The sequence below is a fragment of the Ambystoma mexicanum genome, chromosome 3q (assembly GCF_040938575.1).
Source record: "Ambystoma mexicanum isolate Mex_15411 chromosome 3q, UKY_AmexF1_1, whole genome shotgun sequence".
In the NCBI taxonomy this organism is placed as follows: domain Eukaryota; kingdom Metazoa; phylum Chordata; class Amphibia; order Caudata; family Ambystomatidae; genus Ambystoma; species Ambystoma mexicanum.
Genome location: NC_090926.1, coordinates 304323586 through 304342330, shown reverse-complemented (window position 1 = coordinate 304342330; position 18745 = coordinate 304323586).

The window sequence follows — 18745 nt, the reverse complement described above, 5'->3', positions numbered from 1 at the left end:
AGCAGTACCGCGTGAAGGCAGTGGGTCGATCGAAGGAGCAGAGGCAAATACATGTTTAAATATTGCATGTCCCACCTCTGAGTAATTGCTTGCTTGTGTGAAGGTTCATACTTAACTCCATGTGGACTGCCCTGCAGATAGCCTCTAAAGGCACATGTGCGATGAATGCTAATGTAGCTGCTGTACTATGTGTGGAGTGTGCTCAAGGTGTAAATGGCAGTGTTTTTTTATAATGTGTAACAATGCTGCATGCATTTTACTATCCATCTAGCAATAGTAGCTTTTGAGACATGTTCCACTTCTCTACCTATTGGTAGGGACACAAACGGTTTTTCTGAGTGGTTTTGTTGAGGTAGTACATGATCGCTCTCCGAACATTAAGTGCATGCAATGCCCTTTCACAGAGTTCTGAGGGTCTAGAAAGAAAGCTGGCAGTTTAATGGCTGGTTTGACATGGAACTTAGAAATGTACTTTGGTGAGAAGCACAAGTGCATTCTTAAGACCACCTTGTTTTAATGTATTGTGACAAAAGATTCTGTCACAGATAACCTAGTACATTTTGCGTATTAGTTTGTTCAAGAGTGCTGTTGGAGAAAAAGCATACGGAAATATCCCAGACCAACTGATGCAGTGCATTCCCCTTTGATCCTTTCTGCAGGAACACCTTAGGCATTTTGCATTTTCCTTTGTAGCAAACGGGTCTAGGTTTGGTTGCCCCCCCAATGTGTGAAAATGTCTACAATGTCTGAATGCATCTCCCACTCGTGTTCTGAGGGTTGATTGGTGTCTCTGCTTAGTTTATCTGCTAGGCAGTTGTGTTCCCCTGGAACGTGTTGAGATTTGAGTTACATTCCACCAGGGAGGCTCCATTTCCAAATCTTCTGTGCTAGTGTGGACAGTTTTAGGAAGCGGTCCCGCCTTGTTTGTCGATATAAAGCTGTCACGATCCATGCCCCTGACCACCTCAGGTATAATAGCCCCTTGGCACCAGTGGGGCTAAAGCCCTTCACACTGGCCCCTAGGGCCTTAAAACTCCATCAGAAATATAAATGGAGTCAGTCCTGGCGCCAGGCTCATTATCAGGAATAAAGCAATATCAGTCTTGGAACTTAATCCAACATGGAGGCCTATTACACAGCTCAGTTCTTTAGAACCAAGCCATGCAGTCTAGTGTTGTGTGTGGCTGGGCCTGGAACTACTAGACCTGGAACTACTTTACCTGGGCTATTTATACCACACCCAAACATCAGAACACGCATTGCGTTATTCTGCACACCTGCAGCGTAACGCTCACCGTGTCCAGCTCCTGCTCATCTGCTTCTCCGGCGGCCCGATCCTGAAGCCCTAGATCTGGATTCCATTAATAACCTGAAGAACAAGAACAGCATTAGCAAGCAAGAACACTTAACTCTGAATCCATCCTGCGTTTCTCTTACCTTGCCCATCTCTGGAGTTCGCTGCAACCTGCAAAGGAGAAGGAACAAGGTCAGCATTAATAATAATTCTTACATGGGCAAGCAGCGAGTCCTGGCAGCACCCTGAGCTTCTCTTACCTCGCCCGTCTCCGGGTTTCACCGCAACGTGCAAGGGAGAAGGAACAAGGTCAGCATTAACAAAGCACTTAACTGGGCAAGCAGCGCTTCGATCGCTCATCATTCCGGAACATCACCGCAACCCGTACAAAGAAGGGAAGAGAACACAGGTTAGCAATTAACACCAATAAACAGCGCATCGCTCCACGCATCAGTAACTCACCGTGGTCTTCGCCATTGGCGCATCAACTCCGAGATCGCAACCATCCCTGTGAAAACAAAAGGAGACATTGTTAGGGAACTGTAACGCTCACCTGATTCCCGTAGAGGCGCCGGTCTTGACTGGGCGTATACCGTATCTTCAAAGGTGATGTGTAACACACGGCTGGCTCTTTGGGCTGGACCTCTGTGCACTGTATGTCTGACTCGAAGGGTAAGATGTCTGCAGATAGAAAATATGGGATTAAGGAACTGGGTTATTGAATGTCTCTCTCTTCTTCCCTTTCTCTTCTCCTGTAGAACCCCAAAGGTTAACGCTCTCACTTTAGGTAAGTGAACGCCGTGCTCTCCATCTGCCTCGGGGCAGGGTGCTGTAACCAGTTTCTTCACTGGATAAGGGGAGCAGGCCTCTTGACTTCAGAGGACTGCTGTCCGTCGTTTACTGCACGAACGGTAAGTTTCGAGTAATTCTAATGTCTTTAAAGTCTTTAGTAATGATGTCTCTTGTTTTGCAGGGTTCCGGCGATGGCGGATGACGGGCTGAAGTGAGTTGAAGATGGAGCCCGTGTGATGAATAGAAGCGCCTGGAAGCACGTAAGTAAGCGCTTGTTGCCTGCTTCACGATGCGCTCTAACTGTCTTTTTATTTTGCAGGTACAAGTTCGGAGCGGCTGCAGGGTGCCGGAATACCCACTGGGTTAGATGTGGAAAGGAGTAATGGCACGTGAGTATTAAAGTTCCCCAATGTCTTTAAACGCACCTTGTTTTGTCTTTCAGATGCGGGATGCAGCGCCGAAGGCCTCCGGAGCGTGCGAAGAGTTGGTAAGCTTTTGTCTTTCAGATGCAGTGTGAAGACCTCCGGAGCGCACGAAGAGTAGGTAAGCCTTTGTCTTTCAGATGCCGGAATGCAGCGCGAGGCGTTGGTGACAGCCGATGGACCAGGCAAGTGAAGAGCTGTCATTGAAGACCGTAATGCTAACCTGTTCTTTCTTGTCTTTATAGGTGTTGCTGAAGACTGGATTCAGGATGGTAAGCCTTTTTCCTTAGGCCCAGGATCAGATGCAGAAGACACGATGAGCGTTCTGCTGCAGAGGATGCAGAATAACGCAAAGTAAGATTCATCCATCGGGTGTGGTTTAAATAGCCTCCTGTAGTGCTTAGGTGTCTCCTTCCACAGCCACGCCTAGGTAAGAAAAGAGTTCCTGCTTTCCAGAAGAGTTCCAGTGTTCTGAATCTAGGGAGTGGCTCCTGCCCCACCCAACAGGAAAAGTAGTTCCAAACAGTAAAGCAACTAGGTCCACGGAACGCCCGCACCAACCATGCACCCCTGCACACAGGCGCAGGACGGAGAGTTCAAAAGCACAAAAACCTAAGGTGAGCAATAACCCCAAGGGAGGGGATTTGGACCGGTGGGAGCCCACCCATCACAGAACCAGTATCTTAACCCTCCATTCTCCCGTTACAGGCGCTACCCAACGTCTGGCACATAACCAAGCAGAGAGGGGATCGGGATAGCGCTTAGACCTCCATCCAGTATCGTGTGGCGCCCCCGTGGATACCAGGTGAGCGTAACAAAAACGTAGTGGTTGTGCTGTCGGTTACAAGGAGTTCATTTTTCCACATTCTGTTTTTGTGAAATGCTTGTAGTGCCTTGTAAACTGCTAGCAATTCCAGAACATTGATGTATTTTTGGCAAGTATTTGTGCCAACATGCCCTGCGCTGTATGGAGACAATGGGCTCTCCATCCCGAGAGTGATGCGTCTGTTGTGAATATGATGAATTGACAAAGGGTTTCCCTTGTAACATGTTTGCCTTTATACACCATTGAAGTGCTAACACCACGGTTTTCGAAATGAACACTAGATCGTCCCAATTGCCTTTCAACTGCGACCATTGTTTCGCTAACCACTGGACGCATGTGTAGCCTTGCTTGTGGCAAGATGAAGATGTGTGATGCCATCATGCCAAAAAAGTTGCATTACTTTTCTAATGGTTATCTGACAGCCTACTGCACAAAAGGGGATTTGCTTTGTATGTTTTGGACCCTCTCCTTGGAGGGAAAGACCATGAATAACCGCTAGGAGCTGTTTTTGCTGAATGGGAATTAGGCTGGATTTATTTGCGCTGATAGATAAACCAAGTTGATGCAGAAGATGTATTGTTTTCTGCGTATTTTGTTGACAAATCTCTGGTGTTTCTTCTGTTATTAGCCATTCATCCAGCTAAGGGTTCACTGGGATACTCTCTGCACAGGTATGCTGCTACTACTGCCAGAACCTTTGGGAATAACCTAAAGGCTGATGCAATTCCAAAGGTGAGCACCTTCAATTGGTAGTGCATTGATTATTTTGAACCTTAGATATTTTCGATTCGCTGGCAGCATTAAAATATGATAATAGGCATCTTTCATGCCCAGTGTTGCAATGAGGTCTCCCTTTTTGAGCAATGGGATGACTTCCTGCAATGTTGTCATTCTCAACTTTTGTAGTTTGACATAGGTGTTTGCTGGTCTGCCCTCTCACTCGCCATCCAAGCTGGGTACACGATCTTTAGACAAGACCGCACCCACGAGAGAGGTGGTAGAGTGGCCCTTATTGCCAGAGAAACCTTTGCTATTAGGGAGATCGAAGGGGAGCATGGTCACAACTGTGACTACTTCCTACTCAAAATCAACTTCTCCCATAACTGCACGAAGCGCTTTGGATTAAGGCGCTATATAAATAACATCATTACCGTGCATATTGTCTATCGACCTCCGTGTCCCATCGCTGAATTCCATGAGCCCCTCATCCTCTCCCTGTCTGACAACCTGAAAAAGACCTCTCAAATCTTGCTCCTGGGTGACCTAAATCTAGGCCTTAATGACCCTAAATATTACCATGCTACCCCAAATCATCTCTGAGCCTACTCACATCAAAGGATCAGTCACCATAACTGTGCGGTTCGAATCACTGCAATCACTCCTATTCCAGGGTCTGACCACCACTATATTCAATTTGACCTCAATACCAACAAAGTGACCCTTCATCCTATGATCCCGTGTCCAGAGGCCCTTACCAGAAGCTCACGTCAACTTACCTTTCCACATGGTGCCTGCTCTCCAGCCTCCGTTCTCCAAAGACCCCGACACCCTCACTAGTGCCTTTAAACTTACCATCACCCAACCTGTAGACGCTATTGCTCCCCTCACCTTAAAGAAAGCCAAGAAAGTTAAACATTCCAACGCCTAGTTCTCCCAGGAGCTGTTGGAACTATGCTCCAAGAAAAGGCTTGCACTCTCAGCCTGGAAAATTAACCCCACTGACGCCACCAGGAGGGCCTTCAAGGCTATCTCCAAAGAGTACAAAGCTAATATAATCCAGGCTAAAGCCACCTCATTCAATTCCAGGATTGACAATGCTAAATCAGGGTCGAAGGAAATCTTCACCATCTTCAGGGAGTTGGAAAAACCGTCCACTCCAGCCCCCACTCTACTGAAGGACGAAAACTGGTACAATAGCATTCAGTCTGCCATGCTAGATGAGCTGAATTACCTCCAAACTAAGATCCTAGGCCATCAAAAGGCACGGACGCACCTAATAGCCAACCTGCACAGCAACTCGCCTACGGCCACCGAGTTGAATCCCTCCACACCTTTCGACTTTAAAGATATGACTGAGACCAAAGTCATCACCCTGCTCAAATCAATTAAACCTTTCAACTGCAAGGGCGATGCCTGTCCGGCCCAATTTATCAAAGATTCTGCCCCACATCCTTAGCCCCTTCCTAAGCGCATTCATTAATGCATCCTTCCAGTCTGGCCATGTCCAAACTTGACTTAAGGAAGCCTTGGTGCGCCCGCTCCTTAGAAAAACGTTCCCTCGACCCAATGGTTCCGGGGAACAACAGGCCCATTACCACTGTCCCATTTTTACTAAAAATGTTGGACAAAACAGCGCAGCCTACCTGCAAGTCCAGAAATTCCTTGAAGACAACTGTCTCAGCCTTCGGCAGTCTGGTTTCCACCCGGGATGTGACACGGAAAAGGCTCTCTTAGACCTTAAAACCCAAATGGACGACCTCAGATGCAGGCAAACCAGCGCTCCTCTTGCTCCTTGATTTATCCGCAGCTTTCGACCTGGTGGATCACAACACACTCTGCCACCATCTCTCTACTGCATCGAACATTTCCCTAAGGCATGTGCCTGGATCACATCCTTTCTACAAGAGAGGGCCATGAAAGTCTTCTCCGACTCAGCAAATGCCACGTCAAATGCAGTCCCACAGGGCTCCTGCATTGCGCCCACTCTCTATAACTTGTTCACAAAGCCCCTGTTCAGCATTCTTGACGCCCTGTGCATCTCATATACCAACTACGCTGATGACACACAGGTGCTTATCCTACTCACAGGTAATTATGATGCCGACATGAGCACCCTCACTACTATTTACTCCACGATCCAGTCATGGATGGCAGATAACTGGTTATGCCTTAACAGCGAGAAAACCGAACTTCTGTTAATCGGATCACCCACCAACTTGGGAATTTGGACAAGCAATACATGTCTTTCACAATTTATTTATTTGAATTTGTATAGCGCTCATCTGCCCGTGGGCATCGAGGCGCAGTTGCAGTATGCTCACTTGGTACAAAGGTACATTACAGCAGATGAGTACATTGAATACAATACTTGGTACAAGAATACATTACAGCGGTAGGCATTCCATACGGTAAAAGGTGTACTGGAGGGTGATGAGACAGGTTAGTTGAATAAAAGGGTTTTGAGCTGTTTGGAGAAAGTGATGTAGGATTTTTCATTTCTTAATGCAGTGGGTAGCACGTTACAGTTTTTGGGTGCCAAGTGTTGGAAGCTGGATCCGCCGGCTTTACTTCTTTTGAAGGTGGGTACATAGATCTGGTTGGTCAGATGGGATCTAGTAGATGAGTTGATGGTGATCTTTTCGGATAAGTAAGGAGGGGCGCCATGGGATAGGCATATCGATAATATAGCTGCATATTATATTGATAATATCCCAATATGTCAAGACCCTGGGCGTCCACCTTGACTCTAATCTGACTATGGATAGACAGGTCCACGCTATAGTTTCCTCATCGGCCTATTACTGCAAAGTACTCAATGCAGCCAGACCCTTCTTATCTCTACAGAATTGCCTCACCATTGCTAGGGCAATAATCAGATCAATACTAGACTACTGCAATGCCCTCCTTGTAGGGACCTCCTGTAAAAACGAGGCTAAACTCCAACTTGTCCAGAACAACACCCTTAGGACTGCCACAGGAATCTCAAAGAAAGACCACATCTCTAAGTGAGAAGGCAAGCTTAATGAGTCCCTGTCAAAGAGAGAATGGTCTTTAAAACCCCTATCCCTCATGCATAAATGTTTCCATGATCTGGCACCACCCTACTTGGTCCAAAGAATTGCCAAGCATACCTCTTCTAGGCCTTTGAGAAAGGACTACACCAACATGATCAGCACTCGTAGGACACGAAGAGTCCGTGCTGGGGGCACTAGCTTCCCCACTATGGCCGCCTCACACTGGAATGCTCTTCTCACTCACCTACGGATGATTGACTCTCACCTAGTATTCCATAAAGCTATCATAACAAAGCTTTTTGTTTGACCTTTCACTATGTACATCTCGCCGTATTGTGGCGGGTTGCTAGCACCTTCTTAGAACACTCTCACAAATGATTGTAATGTATGCTAACCATGAAAGTCTTCTTTTCACGTCTTTTTTTTTTTACCAATGTATCCTCAATCAAGAGACTTCTTGTGTCATATGTAACCATTTAACCAAGCTTACTTACAACTTCCTTTAACAGCGCCTCAATGCCTCTGGGCTGCTAGTGAGCTATACAAATAAATAGGGTGCTGGAGGGGTTACCTAGTATCTCCTTTGTCTAGCTTCTCATCTAGCATTTTAATGTTACCCTTTCCTCACTGAATGGCTGGTGGCAGTGGTTTACGTTTTACTACCATTATTGGATTTTAACACAGGCTGCGTTCGCAGCCTCGATAAAGCACCCATGGGTGCCATTTTTGTCGAAATGGCGCCCTGGTCTTTTTTTTTTTTTTTCGCCATTTCTTTGTGGAAAGGTCCTTATTGAGATTTACTCTGCACGCCAAACCAGGTTTGGTCCCTGTTCATTTTGTCTTTGGCGGGCTTCACGAGTGAAACCCTGCTCTGGCTCCAGAGTGTCTGGCGGGGGCAAGAAGTGAGGAAGGTGCCCGAAACTCCATGTTTTAGTCTCCTAGGAGACCCAAGTGCACTCTGTAGTGATTGGCCGGATGACTGTCCGGCAAGGACTGCCACCCTGCTGGGTGACTGACAGCTAGGCTGGAATGAATGGGAGCAAGTTGCATAAAAGGTGAGGCTTTTGGCTTGGAAGGCAGAGTCGACCACTGGAACGAAGGAACCAAAGAACTTGAAGAGGATGCCTGCTGCACCTCCTTGATCGTTGGTTTGCCCGCTGAAGCCCTGCTGCCGTGCTGAAACTCCAAATTCGTATCGACAGAGAATCTCCTGCAAGGACGACTTCTCCCTTTGAGTTGGTTGGACCAATCAACTCCAAAGTAAGCAACCTGGACATCCTCTCGGAGCTGGTTGAATGTCAACAGAGTTGCTGCTGGAAACCAAATAGCCAGGAGAGGAACACCAGTATGTGTGCGTTGCTTTTAAGCTGGCCAAGAGCTCCAGGAAGATACTCTTGACTCCCAGGAAGCAGGACTGTCCGAGCCTGAGCACCCTCAACAGAGTGCAGGACCCCACAAGCAAGGAAAGCCCATCTTGACAGCCAGGAACCGCTGTGTTGCTATTTGCGGTAGACGCAAGGAGCTGAAACACCGAACAGCCCCTTGTTTGAAGATTGCCAGTTGTGAGCGGTGACTGTCCCATTGCAGTGCCGGAGTCCCCAGAAGTCCTCCCTCTTGTCCCCATGACTGAGGCCCAGAACATAAGTCATCTGCTGCACTTTTTCTTCAATACAAAGGTACTGAAAAGCCTGAGAGAACTTACCTCTTGTTGTAGAGTTGCTTGCATCTTCTACCCCTCACAAGTCTAACAGCTTGTGGCCCTACATTGATTCTTCTTTTTCTTAGAAGACTTCTAAAACATTGTGCAAAGACTTTTCTTACTTACCTGCAAAGAAGTGCTTCAGCTCATATAGACTTTTTCCCATTGACTTTGGCTTAGCCTATTCCACTGAATGCCTCTTATTGGGGGGAATGAAAGCATTTGCCTGCTTGAGAATATTTGTAATCTCTTGTATGTTCGAATAACCTTTTCCTTTTACCCATTCCTAAGCTATTCTAAATACAACAGTGATATATTCATGTCCCCAGCACCCTAGCTATTGAAGTCACCGGAGGGTGTGTAGGTTGTGTCTGTGGCCCATCCCAAAAGGGTACTTACTGATTTAGAAACTTAAGTGTGTATATTTTTGGAATGTATTTGTGTGTTGCTTTATATTGCTCCCTTCTGAAGAAGGCTTACTCTAACTGACTGATAGATACATTAATAATTGTTTATTCAAGAAAACTTGTGTATAAGTGTTTATTTGGATACTCGTCACTGTGAATCTCTGTGCAACTCCCCTACAGCTCACATTGACCCCTCTTGAGATAAGCCTGGCTGCTCCATTAGGCTACCAACCAGTGTAGTACAGACTTCTACCAAAGGTTGGGTTCCTATTGCCAGGAGGTCAGGTTTGTTGTAGTGCACGCAAAGGGTACTGCATACAATCTTGCCTAACACTTGTTAAGACATAAGGTAAGGCGTGATCATGAAAGATTGCAACACCTAACGAATCTGGAAACAAAATGACAGGTTTCAAGAATTGGTGAATACTGTCCAGGGATGGTCTGCAGAAATGCAGCAAGTGAGGACAGAAAACTCCTTACTTCGACATGCTCCGTTAACTAGGGACCCTGTGCCGGCTCAGGCCCTTCCCCCGTCCATTCAACAATTGAGAAGTTTCATGGGAACCCAACGAAGCTAAAGGTATTTCTGGATGCCCGGTTGGTTACGTTTTCCTTCCGGCAGACTGCTTTTCCCAATGACCGGGCAAAAGTAGGTTTTGTTATAATTCAATTTACAGCAAATGCCCTGGCCTGGGCTACAACTCTGGTAGTAGCCCAGGACCCTATCCTAGATAATTATGCTGCCTTAATTACTGCTTTTAAAGGCATGTTTGATAGATCTGAGCTGGCATATCAGCCAAGATATGTTGATGGACTTCAAACAAGGTTCATTAGATACCTTGACCTATGCAACCAAATTTGGACAAATAGCCCAGACTACTGGTTAGCCTGAAAAAGCTTGCATTACCATTTTTTTTGGACGATGAACGATGAGCTTAAAGACTAAATTGTTTGTGTGGCTCGCCCCGTACTTCAGTGGAATTGATCAAGTTGGCCTTGCAAATTGACTTTAGGATCCAGGAAAGGAGGCTGAAAGAAAATGTGAAGTGTACCTCATTCCTTTCCCCCCTCCAGTTACTAAAGAAAATGACACCACAGAACTCATGTAAATCAGAACAGCAAAAGGCACTTTGTTGGAAGAAGAAAGGAACCGACAGGAACGAAGGGCTTTGTATGTACTGTGGCTCAGCTGAGCATCTACTCCGTACCTGTCCTCTTGCTTCGCCAAGGCATCAGGGAAAGGCCACCTCTCGTCTTAGAAGCAATGTAGGTACAGGAGAAGGTGTACCATCCCTTGTTATACAACCACTGGCATCAACCCTAAATCTGACACCACACTGCTTGTTAGAGTTATTTTATCCTGCCCAACTACACCACACATAGAAACCATTGCCCTGGTTGACACAGGGGCAGCACAAGTATTTATGGACAACATTTGGGCTAAGGACTTGTGAGAAACCTGAAGGTGTCTCCCTGACTAGTCCCCGGGGATCCGTCATCCAGGTGGCCAGGACACAGCCATCGCTAATGGATCCAGTTCTTGAGGGAGGGCCAGTGAGGGAGGATCACTTGGATTGGGGATTCTAGGGGAGTGGAAGTGCAACACTGCCGGGTGGAGACGCAGTATCCCCCTTCTTATAACACGTTTTCCCCATCCTACCATGTAGATACTCGGACACTCTACTCCCACTTTTCAGACACAAACACATTTACACCACCAAAGACACCGGACTAACACCAGATTTGTTTCACACACAACAGCCTTTTTCCTTCCCCTGCAGGGATAAAAGGTGGAGCACAAGAGCACACTATGAGCAAGGCAGAATGCACAACCTTCTACCCTCTGGAACAGCCTCCCTTGCCTCTCTCAAACTTGAGCAGAACCACCTCTGGTTCCGGAAGCAACTCAAGACCTTCCTTTTCAGTTACGCTTTCTCTCCCCTGCTGATGCACCTGACTGCTCCACGCACTGGTCACCCTCTGAACTCTGGCCCAGGCTGTCCAGTTGCCCTCGCACTGCCTCCGTGCTCCCCAGCACTTAAGGGTCTGTATCTGCAACCCTACAGTGCCTTCTCTCTGCACCTAAGAGCCATATGCTTGCTGCACTTGAGAGTTAACTGCACTTCCCCTCCCCCCTGGCACTTCTCCGATCTCCTCTTCCCAGTCTAGTAAGATCGTCATTTTGTCCTCCCTTGTTTCTGCCTTCTTGTTGCGCGAAGAAACTCTTGTGTATAGGCACGTTATAAATGCCACATCATATCATGACGAGACAGCTATCCAAGTACGGCAGTTCAAGAGAAGGAGAAAGGCGGCGAGAACCGAAGGGGCTACAAGGAGAGAAGCGACCTTGCCCTTTCCAACCCAGAACCGCAAAGCATCCACAAAAGGAATCGTAAAACCATGAACGATAGCTAGCGTGTGTTGCAGCAGATGTCAATGGTGTACGGAGCCCTCTTACACTGATAAGCAGGACAGGGAGAGACGCTTGCTACCGTGGTACTGGCCTTGACTCCAGAGAGACACAGACAAGAAAAGCAAAGCGGTTCATCACAGCTGGTGAGTCGAGGGGAGAACCGATAAGAAACCGAACTGTGCTGAACAAAAGTTGCAAATGGCAAATGAAGGAAAGTTCAAAGAACTGTTAACAAATTAGGGGAAAACTAGCTGCAGAGGGGTCCGGCACCACGTGGGTGCTTACTAGAGACACTGTTTGATCTCCCTTTTGTTGAAACTACCGATACCAGAAGGCCTTAGGGGAGCCTCAAGGAAAAGGTCAAAGTGGTCATACATGGGTGTAGCAAAATCCACTGTACAGTCGAAAGTCTTTGACCGAAAAACCATTGGAAAGCTAAGTGAGATGAATCCCAAAAAGTGATAAAATCAAAAAGAACATTGTGTTGACACGAGTGAACCCAACATAGGGAGGTCCACAGTGAATTGTTTAAAAAGATATTAAAACTTGTGAATGCAACAGTTGAAATAGTTTGGAAAAAACCATAGTAAACCAGACAGAGGGAGGCTAACGTTCGAGAGGGGTCTGAGCCCAAAAGAGGGGGATGCAGGGGTGAAAAGCCATCCCCTGACGACACATGAATGTCGTACTGAAGCCGACGGAGGCTGGCAAACATTCGAGAAGGGTCTGAGCCCGGAATAGGAGGACCCAGGGGTGAAGTCATCACCAAACATACCTTGGAAAGGAACTTTATGTTTGTTATTTTTTAACCCATCAGGTCCTCGGAGGTAAGAGACTTTTGGTAGAAAGGAAACTTACGCACCAAAGGTCCTGATACTTGAGAACAGAACTATAGTCTCATGCTGGGAAAGCTTGAGTGTGTGCTGTGCGCTCAGGATCCCACCTTGTCCCGTGCTCAAAATGTGGGGAAGGGAGACCCCCCGCGGCTACCACATCCTGACTTCATTTGTGAACACTTTTCTTTTTTGTGAACACTATCCTACACTATTTCTGTATTTAGTTGTAAGGGTTGGCAATCTTTTTTAGTATAGGCCTTTTTTTTGTTGACAAGACACCACTAGCAATGCCTTTTTAAAAAAAATATGTTTATTAATTTTAAACATCAACCAAACTGGTTACATTATCAATGCGTCAATTATGATTTGCACATATAACTCCCTGCCCTCCTCTCCCTCCCAAGACCACTGTTTGTCCTTCATTTCTGCCTTTACCAGACTTCGCTCACAGGCTACCTGCTTCATCGTTGGTGGCGTCTTCCTCTCTTGGAGTAAATAATGGCACCCATTGGTTTAAGTCTTCCCTGGTGTCTAGCTTCTGTTCTCGCAGTGCATTCTTCCATGTCCCGGATTCCGCTGTCACCCACTTATTCACCACAGTGCCACACTTGGGCTTTTGGTACTTTTCCATCCCATAGCAATGCATCTCTTCGCTAGTATCTACATCCGGTCCTTGAGCTTGTTTAGGGGTTTGTTCTTTCTGCTTTTTTTTACCACTAGCAATGCCTTATTATATAACAGTCGTAGCTTGCTCCGATCTTAGATTTAAGTTTAGATTAGGCATTTTCCAACCTGCATATACAGTTTAATAAACACCCTTGAACTGTGATCACTTGTGTCTGTCTTTACTGTTGCCACCACGAGTTCCTTACAGACCACAGAACCTGCCTACCCAACAAAAGGAATATGTATTACCAGTTAAGGGGGTTGATGGTCGCCCTCGGGAAGGAGGACCTATCATAGCTAACATTATACCTCTTTCTTTGAAGATTCACCATCATCATGAAACACAGTCCTTTGATCTGATTCAGACTACCACCTATCACATCATATTGGCATGCTGTGGCTTAAGGTGATAAACCTTATGTTAATTGGAAATAACAGCCTGTTTTAGGGTTCTGAACATTGTGTATCCAATTGCCTTACTACTGACATGGACATTGTTCAGTTCACTACATCTTTCAGAAGAAATGATTTGCCTTCAGTGCATTGCCCGATAACCAATGAATATAAAGAACCAGTCGGTCTTTAACAACGACGAAATCAAAACAAATACCCCGGTTGCCAGAGGTTTGTTGATCACTTGTTCTCAGACCACCTTCATACCGTCATAGTCTATCTTGATGACATCCTAATCTATTACCAGCATAAAGAGAGCATTATGATCACGCGCGAGAAGTTTTCAGGAAACTGAAGGTGATCCAATTACGAGCTAAACCGTTGAAGTGTATTCGTGGTCACTGAAAGGTCCTACCTGAGTTATATCCTGTCGACAGAGGATCCATGGATCCAAAGAAAATACAGCCATATTGGCTTGGGAAGCCCCCCGGTCTGTTAAGAAGATAATTTTAAGACTAGCGAACATTTATTGCAAATTTATACCACTCTTCTCTCAAATCGTTTTGCACAGCACGTCTTTACCGAAAAAGAATGTACCATTTCTTTGGTAACAAAAGGCAATTCTGTTGCTCAAAAAACACTTAACCTCAGGTCCTGTTATATGCCAACCTAATCTTAACAAGGGATACATTTTGGAAACTGATGATGCTGATCATGCATCAGAGCTGTCCTTGAGCAAGTACAAGCAGATGGCTTGGAACATCCTCAGGCTTACTATTTGAAGAGCTTAACTCCCACCGAAAAGAACTATTCTGTGTTGGTGAAAGATCATCATATCTGCCAGTTATCTTTTGTAGGGTGCTCAGTTGCCCACTCTGGTGAGTACCAACCAGCGAAACACAGTACCTACAAAACTTGAGTGCCGGAATAGTGGACGGGCCAGATGGGCTCACTTATTCGAACATTATGACAGGCTCTTTACTTATAACCTGGGCGCTCAAAAGGTCATTGATGATGCCTTATGCATAAGCACAGGTGTTTGTGCAGAACTCTTCAACAGGAATACTAAAATGTCCCCCCCTCCCTCAAAGCCTTTGTTGCAATAGTGGACTCTTTCCTTCAGCGTCTCAAACATGCTATTTTACAAGATCTTGGTCCTCTCAATACCCGTCCCATCGGACTCCAAGAATCTTCTGGTCTTCTGTTTCATGGTTCTGCTTTATATCTTCCCTCTAAAAAACTTCAATTAGAAGGACGGATGATATGCCACGACCCCTATTGCAGGACATTGTGTAATACGTGGCACTAAGGAGCTAATTAAGAGGTATTTTTGGTGGCTGTTCTTGGAAAAGGACATTATCCATTACGTGGCATCCAACCCCATCTACATATCAAGGCAAACATATGGGCAATCTCGTTAAGACTTTGTTGTGGACCCAACTCCCTCTAACAGTTTTACCGTTATCATGGTCACAGTGGACAATTACTCTTAATTGGCCCACTTCTCCCCTTTTAATAAAAACTTGCTACTGCCAACAAAATGAGTAAAGTGTTTATCTCTGATATTTTCTGTTTACATGGAATACCACAAAAGAGTTTCGTACAATACCTACCATGTCTCTTTAGGCATGAGCCCTTTCTTTTGCACCTACAGAATCCACCCACTCCGTTTACCCCCATCATCAAAACACAGCACAACACACAAAACCGCATTTAAGAATCTTCAGAAAGCACGCTCACAAAGCGTTTTGCTGATTGTAAATGTCATGTTCCGGAATAGAAAGTTAGCAATCGTGTGTGGTTATCACGTCATCTACAAGTCAGGTTGAAGATGTCCAAGTTTTCACCCCAGTATTATGGACCATTCTGAATCTCTAAATGTATTGATCCTGTTGCCTTTACCGGCAACTTGGAAAAGAATACATAGTGTTTCACTCTTTACTCAAACCTTTTGTTGCCACTCCAGGTTCACGCAAACCTAGTCATCCTCCACCACTGGTTGTTCTGGACTCCAGTCCTGAATACAAGGGGGATTGCCTATGTGACACATTATCATCGGGGACCTCTACAATATCTCATCAACTGGAAAAGCTACCCCCTTAGTGAGCGTTCCTGGTAACCAGCTTGGAACATTCAGGCTCCTAATATTCCAAAGATTTCATTGGTCTTTTCACTGGAAACCAGGTGAGACCCGAGCTGGACAGGGAAATGGTGTCATGCTTCAATGCAGCAGCCTTGGACACGCTACATGGTCCCTATAGGAACGCTGGCAACACTTCCCAGTCCATCATGGTGGACCACGTCAATACGCTACTGGGCATGCTGACATCTCTTTGGCAGCACAGACGAGGAGGGCTGCCTATTTCAAAGGAGAATACCAAGTGAGCTGCGCATTGCAATGACATGCATTATTCACCGTAATAGAATTTCTGATCGCATCTGCTTAGATTCACATGCTGTGCATATAGTCCGACATCTAGTGCAAATCGCAGAGCTGCATCTTTCTTTTTCAAAGATGGAAAGGGGACGTCGACATGGGTGTGAGTAGAAGTCCCTCCGATTGTGTTTTTTCTGCCGTGTGGGAGCCTTATAGTCAGCATGAGTACATAAAAGAAGGTGTAAGATGCCATTGTTCCTTCCACTCCACTTCCTTCCACTCCATGAGGAGATTGAAGCAGATTCAATCATCAGAAATGCTATTACGGTGAGTAATGCATGCCTTCCGATGCTTGTTAATCTGCTTAGAATCACATGCTGTGCATAGACTAGCAAGCAGTACCCGGAGATAATGGTGGGATGTGAGAAGGAACAGTAGCAAAGAGATGTCTTAGCAGCGCTTGTCCCACCTGAGAATCAGACCTAGAGTGTGTATCTAGGCAGTAGTGTTGTGTAAAGGTGTGTACAGAACTTCAGGTTGCTGCTTTACAAATGGACGCATGAGGAACATTTCTAGTGAATGCTGTGGTAGCCCCTGTGCCCAGAGTAGAAAGTGCTCTTGGCGTGAAGGGCAGATCTCTCATGGCAAGAGTGTAGCACAGTGTGATGCAGTTTACGATCAACTTTGAAATAGCTGATTTAGAGACAGGGTTCCCTTCTCTACCAGCTGCCACTGAAATGAAGAACTGGTTTGTTTTTCTTAGTGGCCTTGTCTTTTCCAATTAATAGATAACCGCTCTCCTCGCATCTAGTGTGTGGAGGCTTCTTTTTGCCACGTTAGTGGGGTTCTGGAAAAAGGTGGGTAGTTCTATGGACTGGTTCACATGGAACTTTGAAATAAATGTAGGTGCAAAACGTGGGTGAGTGTGCAGGACCACCTTATCCTTGTGAATCGTGACGAATGGGTCCTGAACTGAAAGGGCTTGCAGTTCTCCAGCTCTCATTATTGATGTGATCGCCATCAAGAAGGCAGTCTTGTAGGCAAGTGCTTTAAGGCTAGCCTTGTGCATTGGTTCAAAGGGAGGCCCCATTAGTCTGGTAAATTCAACATTTAGGTCTCACCCGGGAGCTGGGTTGAAAATAGAGGGATGAAGTCTTTTTACCCCTTCCATAAATGCTTTAATTACTGGAATTTTCCAACACGAAATATTCTTCTGGGGTGTATGCTGAAAGTGCAGCCAAGTGGACTTTTAGGGAATTGAAAACCAGGCCTGAAACTAGCAGGTGAGTTATGCACAAGACAGTATGTGTTTGTGTGCATTCAATAGGATTTATGCTTTTGCCATTACAACAGATGACAAAGCATTTCCATTTGCTGGAGTAGGAATGTCTGGTGTTCGGTTTCCGTGCTTCCCGTAGTATGTCCTTACATCTTTGAGGGAGTTGGAGGTGCCAAACTCTGTGACCTCAGGAGCCAGGCTGCTAATTTGAGAGTTTGAGGGCATGTTATGTTATTTATATAGCGCTCTATATAACATGGGTATGGCCTCAAAGCGCTGGTTGAAAGTTTGAGGGCATGGATGTAGCGTCTCCCCTTGTCTTGCGACAGCATGTTGTAAGGGTATGGCAACTTCCTGGGAGACGAGACTGACATTGCCATGAGATGAGAGAACCAAGGTTGGCGGGCCCACATCCTTACTGGTTCTTGGTGCATCTTGTGCATTATCCTGTTGAGCAAGGGAACCAGGGGGGGGTGGGGGGCAGGGGAAGCGTAGACACATTTCCCTGACCATGTTATCCAGAGACTGTTCCCCTTGGAGCAGTTCTGAGGGTACCTGGAGGCATAATCTGGGCATTGTGCGTTCTCCAGAGTTGCTAACTAGTCAATCCCCCACACTGCAAAGACGTTGAGAACAATGTCCTTGTGCAATTGCCACTTGTATGTCTGCCACAAGATTCTGAGTTCCCCTGGAACGTGTTGTGACAGGAGGTATATATTTGGTTTTAAAGCCCATTTCCATATGTTCTGCGGCAGTTTGGACAGCCCTGGAGAGTGAGTGCCCCCTTGTTTGTTTAAGTAATACATGGCCATAGTACTGTCTGTGAGGACTAAAACAGTCTTCCCTGGAGGTGTGGTTGGAATGCCTTCAGGGCCTTGAACACTGCTAGCAGTTCCAACACGTTTATGTGGTTGGATGCTACCGCTGGAGACCACACGCTGTGCGCCATCTGATGAAGGAAGTGAGACCCTCACTCGGTCAGAGTTGCATCTGTGGTGAGAGTGGCTTCTAATGCGGGGGTGGTGAAGGTTTTCCCTTGCAGGAGGTTTTCCCTTGACCACCACTGCAGAGAATGAACGAGGGCTGCAGAGACAACCACTAGATCTTCCCATTGGCCACGGGCCTGACACCATTGGTTCAAGAGCCACTCTTTCATGGGGCAGACGTGCATCTGGAACTAGGTAGATACAGGAGGCCATTATCCCTAACAGTCGTATGGCTTTGTGTACTGTCACCTCGTGACTGGCTACATAGAGAGGGATCTGGAACAGCATGTTTTGAACCCTCTCGTTGGAGGGAAAGATGATGCAGTCTTTGGTCCGAATTAGAGCCTCTGAAACTGTGACTAGGCTGGGGTCTAGACTGAACTTCTCGTTGATCGAGAACCCCACGTTGAAGAGGAGATCTATTGTCACCTGAAGCAGTCATCGAAGAGAAGTAGTCAAAGACTGGACCCACGTCGTGGGACAAAGAAGTAATTATTGAGCAATATCAACTCTTGCAAGCTCTGCACGAGGCGACCAACTAGTTGGGCAGAAAAAAAACAATCCGAGAGACCTCAACGGGTGAGGGATTTTGGGTACACTAGACGTCACTGATCGTGTTAC